Source organism: Panthera pardus, unplaced genomic scaffold (genome assembly GCF_024362965.1).
Source record: "Panthera pardus isolate Hobbes unplaced genomic scaffold, ASM2436296v1 HiC_scaffold_2, whole genome shotgun sequence".
In the NCBI taxonomy this organism is placed as follows: domain Eukaryota; kingdom Metazoa; phylum Chordata; class Mammalia; order Carnivora; family Felidae; genus Panthera; species Panthera pardus.
The window spans coordinates 88,055,831-88,064,863 of record NW_026526765.1 but is presented as its reverse complement, the minus strand read 5'-3'; the positions used below and the strand labels follow the sequence as shown (position 1 = coordinate 88,064,863).

Below are 9,033 nucleotides of genomic sequence, written 5' to 3'. Positions count from 1 at the left end.
TTACAATTTGTAAAGAAACTACTGGACCCAGCCACTGAACTTCCTCACCATCCTCAATGCTTCCCAAACCTCTGCACCTTCCTCCCTTCTGCCACTTCCTCCAATCCAATCTTAATAAGCAATGTAAAAGCAATGGCAGTTTTTAACTGTGATTAGTATAGCTAATTCATAGAATGAACTGAAAAGAGCCATTTAAGAAAAAAGAAAAGCATATACTACATCTGAAGACATGTAACACTCTATCTATAATGTAGTTTCTAATGTCTGTATATGTATTTATATACAACATATACAAATATAGATGTAATATACATAAATATAGTTACTAGGCAATCACACAAAGTATTTAAGGTAAGTTATATGCATTATTCAAATCTGTCATATATCATATTTCTATTTAATGCATCCAAATGCCCTAATGATTAATGAATGGAAGCAAACTGACAAGCTGCAAACAATGTGTAGAAAATTGGTCACTAAGACTATATTAGGAATCTTCCAGGAATAGAAGTAAACAGAAAACAATTAAGTCTAATTGTTTCTCCATAGCTGTAGTCCATGTTAAATTAAAATGTACCACGTAGTTTTTAAACTATTGATTTCTAATTTCTTGGTTTTAAATATGAAGAATTCCTCCTCTAAAGTATTCCTAAAATAAAAAGAATACTTAATAAATAACCGTGATAGAGCTTTGTGTTTTATTACTTTATTTGTGCCATAAATGAAGGATTTCAATCTTTCATTTGGCATCTTTCAGAAGTACTGAATTTACACACACACAAAAAGTTATCATATTTTTCTTTTCTTATGTCATTTCAGAAAGTAAGCAAACTGGTGGTTTTATTAAGCATTTATTAACCTTATAACCATGACTCAGACTATTAAATATATTGCTCGTGTGTACTAAAAAATATTTTTCGAAACGAGGAGGAAATAGGCTCTTGAAAGACAGAGGAAACACAGAATTAAGAAAAATGCATGTTCACTTGCCATAAAGTTTAAGCAGCAGTCTCCATAGAGAGAGAAGAAAAATAAAATATTTTTCTTCCTTAGAGTTTTTAAAAAATTAGTTACTTTGGGCTAACAATGAGAAGCAGAACAGAAAACAGCAGAAATTTGGTTGCTTGATATTGTTGCTATGAGACTGAATTCAACCCAGCATGTGTGGGACCTCACTCTGGCCCCTCAGCTCTACTGTATTTCAAGGCACATGGAGGTGTGCAGTGGGAGAGAGTTCCAATGCCCTGTGATTGAGGACTACAAATGCCAGCATACTGAGATTGCCCATAATTTGGTAAGCAGTAAAGAACAGCTGGAGATTAAGAGGTAAGGGGGAGAGGAAGGTTAGATTTAAAAACATAAATACTTCGGGCGCCTGGGTAGCTCAGTCAGTTAAGCATCTGAGTTCGGCTTAGGTCATGATCTCACCATTTGTGGGTTCAAGCCCCGTGTTGGGCTCAGCACTGGCAATGTGGAGCCTGCTTAGGATTTTCACTCTCTTCTTTCTCTCTGCACCTCCCCCACTCATGCTTTCTCTCTCTCAAAATAAATAAATAAACTTAAAAAAAAAAAGGAACATAAATTCTTAAGGAAAGAACTCAATAATTTACCTAATGTAGAGATCTGATAACTAAAATAATTGAAATGAAGATTTCAAAAGATAGTGTCTAACTCAGGCAAAGACTGTTAATCATATAATGTTTAAGTGGACTTCAAAAATGGGATCTTAACGGATATGTCAGATTCTCTAAGTGCAAGTAAAATCTTATGTAGAGGTGAGTGGGGATGGTGGTAAATCTGATGAGTGGTTTTCAAACATTTTTAATAGTGAGCACTTAAATTTGAAAATAAAAATGAAGCAACAATACACAACACTTCATTAAGACCAATGAAAACAAAGCTGGTTGACGTGGGGACGGGCATGGAGATAATGACACTCAGTACATCTCAGCATGGTCCGGACACTTCTCTGCACAACTTTAAGGCACTACCCAATAAGTAAAGAGGACCTGATTACTTCCCCAGGTCCTCTACATTCCTTTATCAATGATACAACAGCCTGGCCTTTATAATAAGATGCATCCTTAGATTTTTGCCAATCTCCAAATTAATACCACTAAAGTATATAATTATCCCCTCCTTCCCCAATAGGGCATAATTTTATCAGAGTAACCACACATACAATACATAGGAAACTACAGAAAGTCCTAAAATGATAGGCTGGGTAATTCTCAGGCTCACTTGTTACCTACATGACTTGTTTCTGTATATCAACCTTGCATAATGATGTAACTTCAGGTAGAACCTTTTACATAGCCTTTTATATAATCCCATTTTTTTGGTTTACTGTTGAATTTAGTATTTCACTCTAAGTGTGCATAAGCATAACAGAAACTAAATACAACCCACAATCTCATTCTCAACATTAGAAATTATTATAGAAACATAGCGAATTATTTTGTGTGGTTTCTGTTTCAATTCTATTATATACTCTTAAGTCATGATGACATTCTTGAATTGATGAAGTATCAGAATTGAAGAAATTAAGGCTGTCCATGATAAAAACACACACAATCAGATAAACAAACATAAAGACTTTCTCTAAGGAATTCAAAATGCTTCACAAATGATTCTTTATCATTCATGTTAATGAAAGGCAGATGATCTTCATTTTAGTTAATGGCTTTAATTTTCCACCCTGCCAAATTTTTTACTGACCCCACTGCTAAATAATTTAAGCCTAAAATCCTCTTTCTCCCTCTGCATCATCCTTTAAGGGAGAGCTAATGAATAATAAAAACACAAAATTGGACAACAGATCTAGAAAGCACAAAAAAAGAAATTCTGAATGGCTCATAACTTGTATAATAAATAGGTGGCTACCCTATTTAATCTTCTAATTCTCTTGTGAGCTAGAATGGGAAGATGCAATTTGCTAATAAGGAAACAGGCAAAGAGAATATATTCACTATGCTAATTCCAAATGATTTATCCAATGTCACCCTGAGCTAAGGTTCAGCATAGAAGTGAGTGATTATTAAGACAATCTAAACAGGACATTGGATTACTAAAGAAGCACATGGATCTCCTTCTCAGAAAATATAAAAATAGGATTGGTACTCATGTTGGCTTTGTACAGAAATAATTTTGTCAAGAGATACAATTATTTTTTTAAAAGGAACAATTATTAACTCTGGAGAAGATAACTTCTTTTCAAATAACATTAGGTATTTCAATTCAAATTAAAAATTTTTATTGTTTTTCCAATTAGATTTAGGGCACTAGGTTGTGCTGGATAGGTGTTGAAGGGCAGCAACACACACACTTTACCTTCAAGGGACTTTAAATCTAGGAAAGAGTATAAAATGTGTCACAAAAGTTATAAAATGCTCACGGCACTGTTAGTGCTACAAGACAGGTGCAAAAAGGAGGAAGTGATTACATGTAGCTTGAAACTTGATAAAAGGGAGGGTAGTACATTGGGGTACAGATAAAACTAGCCTGGGCATAAATTGGTAACTATTGAAGCTTCATCATGGATACATGAAGGTTCATTACATTATTTTGTCCTTTTTTTTTTGTCCATTTAATTTTTTCATAATAAAAAGTGCTTCTTAAAAAGGGCTTCATGAATAAAGTGGCATTTAAGACAGACCTTGACCAAAGAGCACTATTTTGACAAACCAAGAATTGACGGTAGAAACAGCAAGATCCAGACATATAGTTGGAAAGCCTGGGACTATTTAGATTCACAACTATACTACTTAGTTAGAACATAAAGTAGGGAAATGTGATAAAACTAAAAACTTTTTATTATTTTTTATTTTTTTATTATTATTGTGTTAATGACTATGAATATTAAATTGTGACAATTAAAATTATTACAGCTGTTAATAGCCATTGGCGACTTTAGCATGATTTTTTTTTGAGAGGGAGGTGTGCAAGTGTGAGGGGCAGAGAGAGAGAAGAGAGAGAGGATCCCAAGAGGGGCAGAGAAAGGAAGAGAGGGAGATTGAGAAGCATGGCTCACCTGAAGTGAGGCTCAAGTTCGCCTGATGCAGGATTCGAACTAGTAAACTGTAAGATCATGACCTGATCTGAAGCTAGATGCTTAATGACCAGGAGTCCAACTTTAGCATGATCTTATTAAATCTTTGATTATGAGAGAAAGAGAAAGACTGGAATGAAGCAGATCTGAGTCCAAATTCCAGTTAGAAAGACATTACAAAGTTCAAAAGAGGCAATCCAGAAAAGAGCAGCAATAGTAGATATGGAATAGAAAGACCAGGGAACAGGGAGAATACTAGGACAACTGCTTGAACTATGAAGAGAAAGAGAGAGGATAGAGAAGGTCAAAGATTTTGTTTCCAGTTTGGGTGCACAGAAGCAGGGGTGTCAAGGGAGGAGCCAAGATGGCAGAACAGCATGGAAGTATTTTTTTGTGACTTGCATCCATGATATACAGCCACATTAACACTAAACCATCCTGCACATCTAGAAAACGGATTTGAGGATTAACACAACAATCTGCACGATCTGAACCACAGAACTCAGCAGGTACGTGGCATAGAGGGGTGAACCAGGGGAGAGAGAAACTGTGGAGAGCAGAGAACTGTTTTTGCTTGTGGAGAGAGGATGGAGACTGGGGGAGAGTACAGGAAAAGCACCCCCCGGAAAAGCAGCTGGAGAGAAAGTGGAAAAGTGGAAAGAGTTGCAGGGACTGAACTAAAAAGGGAGAAAGGAGAAAGGAGAAAGTTTAAATTACATTAAGACTCTATAAACAGGGGGAGTGTGGAGTCTGAAACTCCACAGCTCAATACCTGGTGGTGCTCTGGTGGGAAGGACGAATCTCCAGGAGCAGAGTGAGGTGCGGGTATCCTCAGGCCACCTGCGGAGAGGCGGTTCCCCGGCTGGAAGGACATTTGGTAGAGGCTGTGTGGCAACCTGGTCCCAGAAGACCCCAGAGAACAACCATATTCACTGGTGCTAGAACAAGGTCATTAAGGGTGATGCCTGGTGCCAGATGTGTGTTGTGATTTTCCATAATCCCTGAAACACTACTGCTATACGATCGTGTGAACTTTTTCTGGGGCAGGCTGGCACCCAGCCAGTCTCCACGCATCGGCAGCAGCATGGTCCCATGAACATTCCTAGATGCAGCTGGCACCTGGCCATTGCTCAGTGAGACCCTCCCCAGAGGGTCTAAGCAGGCCAAAGCCATAGTCCCTCAGAAGTGAGGGGTCGGGAAAGACAGATTTACCTGAGATAAAACTCAGGAGGGAGGTGCTGCCTGGCAACCTGACGGCTTGGTCACAGACAGTATAAAAGTCGGGAGTGGACAGAAGCTGGAGACAAAGTACAGGTGTGTGACTGCTGACTGAGGAGAACAGACTTCCAATACTAGAGATTGGGTAGCTGGGTGATGCCATTTTAACTCCTGCCATTATTGTGCATACACACCTACAAGTGCCACAACAATCCACCCCAGTAAGCTAAGCAGTGCCATCTAGGGGAGAATGGAGCCGTTACACTAAGCCCTTCCCAAATGGGCCAATCTCACTCTTCAGGAACACCACAAATCTCTCCACCTGCTTAATTTGTGGACTATAAAGTGCTTCAGAGTTTGACTTCTGGGGGAAGATGATGTAATTTCAATCATTTCAATCATTTCAATCGTTTTGCTGGTCTGTCTATTCAATTTTCTTTTCTTTTTTCTTTTTTGTTTCTTTTCTTTTTCTTGAATCCAAAAGAGAAAATATTTATTTTTATTTTCAATTTTTATTAAAAATATTTTTCTTTAATATTTTTGTACTATGTTCTTTACTTTTGTGTAAATTTTCCAAATTCTATTTTACTTCCATCATTTCATTTTATTCTATTTCATTGCATTCATTTTTTCAAATTTTTAAATGTTTTCCTTTTTTTTTCCTTTTTTTCCCTAATCTATTAAGCTCCTTTCAACAACCAGACCAAAATACACGTAGGATCTAGCAACATTTATTTGATTTGTGTGTGTATGTGTGTGTTATTTCTAATATTTTAATTTTAATATTTTTAACCTTACTAATTCCTTTTCTTCTTCAAAATGATGAAAAGAAGGCATTCACCCCAAAAGAAAGAGCAGGAAGAAACAGCCAGGGACTTAATCAACACAGATACAAGCAAGATGTGTGAACCAGAATTTAGAATCACAATAATAAGAATACTAGCTGGGGTCTAAAATATATTAGAATCCTTTTCTGCAGAGATAAAAGAAGTAAAAGCTAGTCAGGATGAAATAAAAAATGCTATAACTGAACTGCAATCTTGAGTGGATGCCATGGTGGCAAGAATGAATGAGGCAGGGCAGCGAATCAGCAATATAGAGAACAAACTTATGGAGAATAATGAAGCAGAAAGAAAGAGGGAGACTAAGGCAAAAGAGCACGATTTAAGAATTAGAGAAATCAGTGACTCAATAAAAAGGAACATCAGAATCACAGGGGGACCCAGAAGATGAAGAGAGAGAAAAAGGAGTAGAAGGGTTATGTGAGCAAATCATAGCGGAAAACTTTCCTAACCTGGGAAAGACACAGACAGCAAAATCCAAGAAGCACAGAGAACTCCCCTAAGATTCAACAAAAACCAACCATTAACAAGGCATATCATAGTCAAATTCACAAAATACTCAGGCAAAGAGAGAATCACAAAAAGCAACAAGGGTAAAAAAGTTCTTAACCTAGAAGACAAGACAGATGAGGTTTGCAGCAGACCTATCCACAAAAACTTGGCAGGCCAGAAAGGAGTGGCAAGATATATTCAATGTGCTGAATCAGAAAAATATGCAGCCAAGAATTCTTTGTCCAAGAAGGCTGTCATTCAAAACAGAAGAAGAGTTTAAAAGTTTCCCTGACAGGGGTACCTGGGTAGCTCAGTCAGTTGGACGTCTGACTTCAGCTCAGGTCATGATCACATAGTCTGTGAGTTCGAGCCCCACGTCGGGCTCTGTGGTGACAGCTCAGAGCCTGGAGCCTGCTTCAGATTCTGTGTCTCCCTCTCTCTCTGCCCCTCCCCTGCTCATGCTCTGTCTCTCTCTGTCTCAAAAATAAATAAAAACATTAAAAAAAATTTTTTTTAAATGTTTCCCAGGCAAACAAAAATTAAAGGAGTTCATGACCACTAAACCAGCTGTGCAAGAAATATTAAGGGGAAATCTCTGAGGGAGAGAAAAGATGAATGAAAGAAAGAAAGAAAGAAAGAAAGAAGAAAGAAAGAAGAAAGAATAAATAAATAAATAAATAAATAAATACAAAAGTAACAAAGACTAGAAAGGACCAGAGAATACCACCAGACATTCCAACTCTGCAAGAAACATAATGGCAATAAATTCATACCTTTTATTTTATTTTATTTTATTTTTTTAATTTTTATTTATTTTTGAGACAGAGAGAGACAGAGAATGAACAGTGGAGGGTCAGAGAGAGAGGGAGACACAGAATCTGAAGCAGGCTCCAGGCTCTGAGCTGTTAGCACAGAGCCCAATGCAGGGCTCGAACTCATGGACCGTGAGATCATGACCTGAGCCGAAGTCAGGCGCTTAACCAACTGAGCCACACAGGCGCCCTTAAATTCATACCTTTTAGTTCTCACTCAAACATCAATGGACTGAATGCTCCAATCAAAAGACACAGAATAACAGAATGGATAAGAAAACAAAATCCATCTATGTGCTGTTTACAAGAGACTCACTTTAGACCTAAAGACACCATCAGTTTGAAAGTAGGGACAGAGAACCATCTATCATGCTAATGGTCACCAAAAGAAAGCCGGAGTAGCCATACTTATATCAGACAATCTAGACTTCAAAATAACGACCATATCAAGAAATGAAGAAGGGCATTATATCATAATTAAGGGCTTTATCCACGAAGAAGACCTAACAATTGTAAACATTTATGCTTCAAATATGGGTAAGCCCAAATATATAAATCAATTAATCACAAACAAAAAGAAACTCAGTGATAATAATACCATAAGAGTAGGGGACTTCAACATCCCACTTACAACAATGGACAGATCATCTAATCAGAAAATCAACAAGGAAACAATGGCTTTGAATGACACACTGGACCGGATGGACTTAACAGATATATTCAGAACATTTCATCCTAACACAGCAGAATATATATTCTTTTCTAGTGCACATGGAACATTCTCCAGAATAGATCACATACTAGGACACAAATCAGCTCTCAACAAGTACAAAAAGATCGAGACCATACTGTGCATATTTTCAGACCACAACGCTATGAAACTTGAAATCAACCACAAGAAAAAATGTGGAAAGATAACAAATACTTTGAGACTAAAGATTCATCCTATTAAAGAATGAATGGGCTAACCAAGAAGTTAAAGAGGAAATTAAAAAGTACACGGAAGCCAATGAAAATGATAACAAAACAGCTCAAAACCTCTGGGACACAGCAAAGGTGGTCATAAGAGGGAAGTATATAGCAATTCAGGCCTTCCTAAAGAAGGAAGAAGGGTCTCAGATACACAACTGAACCTTACACCTTAAAGAGCTGGAAAAACAATCGCAAGTGAAATCCCAAACCAGCAGAAGATAGGAAATAATAAACATAAGAGCAGAAATCAATGCTATTGAAACCAAAAAAACAGTAGAACAGATCAATGAAATCAGAAGCTGGTTCTTTGAAAGAATTAACAAAATTGATGAAGCACTAGCCAGTTTGATCAAAAAGAAAAAAGGAAACGACCCAAATAAATAAAATCAAGAATGAAAGAGGAAAGATCACAACCAACAAAGCAGAAATAAAGCCAATAACAAGAGAATATTATGAGCAATTATATGCCAATAAAATGGGCAATCTGGAAGAAACAGACAAATTCCTAGAAACATATAAACTACCATAACTGAAACAGGAAGAAACAGAAGATTTGAACAGACCCATAAGCAGTAAAGAAATCTAATTAGTAATCAAAAACCTTCCAAAAAATAAGAGTCCAGGGCCAGATGGCTTTTAGGGGAATTCT

At 37.0% G+C, this 9,033-nt stretch overlaps 1 pseudogene; it reads left to right on the top strand.

Annotated features, from left to right (window-relative positions):
* The first annotated feature begins 1,138 nt into the window (after positions 1-1,138).
* The window catches only part of LOC109274852 (40S ribosomal protein S24-like), a 28,348-nt pseudogene continuing 20,453 nt past the window's right edge, over positions 1,139-9,033 (top strand).